Source organism: Suricata suricatta, chromosome X, assembly GCF_006229205.1.
Source record: "Suricata suricatta isolate VVHF042 chromosome X, meerkat_22Aug2017_6uvM2_HiC, whole genome shotgun sequence".
Lineage (NCBI taxonomy): Eukaryota > Metazoa > Chordata > Mammalia > Carnivora > Herpestidae > Suricata > Suricata suricatta.
The window spans coordinates 33,814,664-33,817,372 of NC_043717.1; the positions used below are offsets into that span (position 1 = coordinate 33,814,664).

The window sequence follows — 2,709 nt, forward strand, 5'->3', positions numbered from 1 at the left end:
AAAAAAATTTCACATTTACTCATTTTTTGAGAGACAGAGAGTGAGGGAGGGACAGAGAGAGAGGGAGACACAGAATCCGAAGCAGACTCCAAGCTGTCAGCACTGAACCTGATGCAGGGTTTGAACTCCCGAAACATAAGATCATGACCTGAGCTGAAGTCAGAAGCTTAACTGACTGAGCTGCCCAGGTGCCCCAAAATTTCAACTTTTAAAGACAATGCCAAGGCATGGCGGCTGAGCAGGAGCCGCTGGGAGGCGGCAGGGCCGGGCCATGGAGAAGCTGCGGCGGGTCCTGAGCGGCCAGGACAACGAGGAACAGGGCGTGACGGCGCAGGTACTGGACGCCTCGTCCCTCAGTTTCAACACCAGGCTGAAATGGTTTGCGATCTGCTTTGTGTGCGGGATTTTCTTCTCTATCCTGGGAACCGGATTCCTGTGGCTTCCCGGCGGCATCAAGCTCTTTGAAGTGTTTTACACGCTCGGGAACATCGCCGCGCTGGCCAGTACATGCCTTTTAATGCGACACATGAAGCAGCTGAAGAAAATGTTTGAAACCACAAGATTGCTTGCAACAGTTATCATGTTCTTGTGTCTCGTATTTACCTTGTGCTCTGCTCTGTGGTGGCACAAGCGGGGACTGGCCTTGCTGTTCTGCGTGTTGCAGTTCTTGTCGATGACCTGGTACAGCCTGTCCTACATCCTAAAAGCCAAGGATGCAGTAATTAAATGCTGTTCTTCTCTCTTAAGTTGAAAGCGAGACCTTCTTTGCCAGGAGCACGGGAAGGCTGCTCTGGCACTGGTGAACACGCTTCCTCCGAGCTGGTCGCTGTCCCCGTGCAGCTGCCGTGACTGTTGTGACTGTGGTGGTGTCGCCACAAACGCTTGACTAAACTGTTAAACACTTGTAACGTGAAGTTCATGATGTGTCATTAGTGTGCTCTTCACCCAGATTAGGAGATTTTAACCCTGGCCAATTGTAAGTGACTTTTCGCTAGTGTTTTAACCTTTCCTCAGCAGCATTTAAGCTGTGAAGATTTAAGGGAAAACCTGTGTCGCAAGCTCTCCTAAAAATGTCTGTGTTTTTACAATCTCTTTTTAAAAAACACCTGAAATATGAAAGTGTTTACTTTCAGCTAAAAATTGCTTATTGTATGTAATAAAATAATATATAAACCTTTTCGATTGTGAAATAAACCCACCCTTGGAAAACGAAAAAAAAAGACAATGCCAAGAAATAGATTAACTACAATCACTTACCATCAAAAGAGATTAGCAGAAGCCACAGAAGGCATTACAGTGGCTTAGAACAATGGTTCTAATCTTTAGTGTGCATCAGGAGGGAGGGCTCCTTTAAGCACAGTGTTAGCCCCACCTCCAGAGGCTCTAATTCTGTGTGTCTGGAGTGGGGCCAACAATTTGCACTTTCAGGAAGTTCCCAGGTGGAGTTGATACTACTGGTCTAGGTATACTGGTCAAGATGAGAAAACCGAGGTATAGAAGGATTATGTGACTTGCCTAAGATCATCCAGAGAATAAGTAATGGAGCCAGAATTTTGAATCCAGGTATTTGTACTCCAGAACCATCAGTACATCATTTTCTTCTTTTTGGTAAAAATGAAAAAAATTACAATATAAACAAACTTAAAATCTAAAGCAAAATATGATCATTTTAGAACAATTGTTGTGATGTAACATTATTAAATCTATTGATTTTTTTTGTAACATCTATTTATTTAGCAGCCTGACATTCTCCACTAAATGCTAATGCTGTTCAACACTAAACATGTTTCCTCAAGTGTTTTAATTATTTCCACATCAGAAGAAAAATATTTATTGAGCATCTGGTATGGTAATCAGGAATAGTAATTGTCAAAACTATAATTAATAAACAGCAGACTTCAGAAAAGCCTTTGCTCCACTCAGAACCATCACCAATAATTTAAAATTTTTCTAGCTGGATTTTTAACGCAAAAAAAAAAATAGCCTAATGCAAAGCTATAATTTCACTGACAAGGAGTCTGTTGAAAATACACTCCTTAGTACCTTTCCTGCAGTTTTCACAGTGGAATCTTTATGCATTTGAAAAATTTGGAGTGAGAAAGGCAAACAACTCAGCAGTTGTCCTTACCCTTGAAATCATGTGTCTAGCCGGGTACTTACTGTATCAATTACATGATTAAAAATAGTAAACTATGATTCCTTCCCCTACAAAAGTGCCAAGGTTATGGTGCTCTCACAAGTAGAGCAAAAATCTTTCAGATATCACTAAATTTTGCTAACATGTGGCCAAATGAACCATCCATGCAAATAACATGAAAAAAATGTGATTATCTCACATTTTAGGATAGTCCTTCATCTATTGATTTATTATATGTAATTACAACTGACTTCCTCATACGTGCAGCTAAGAATGGCCAATTATTAATCCACATCTGCCATAGCATTTTATCTTTACCTTACCAACAAAGGTCTCAGAATCCTTTGGACTGAAAACCAGCAAGCGTAGAAAGCATTGGGAAATGCTCTGGACACACCAATGAGCTATGGGGAGGCCCTCTGTGCACAAACTGGCTTTGTTTCATTCCAACAATGGAAGCAGCAATAATACATAAAAAGTATGCTTTTTGGTGAAATGGAGATTCTGAACTACTCAAAGTAATTTTCCCACTAAAGTGATCTATTGTAATACCAATTACATGTTTGTGCTCA

The 2,709-nt window shown here is 40.9% G+C and overlaps 1 pseudogene; it reads left to right on the forward strand.

Annotated features, from left to right (window-relative positions):
- Window positions 1-271: 271 nt before the first annotated feature.
- LOC115284370 lies at window positions 272-751 on the forward strand (annotated as a pseudogene).
- Window positions 752-2,709: the final 1,958 nt, after the last annotated feature.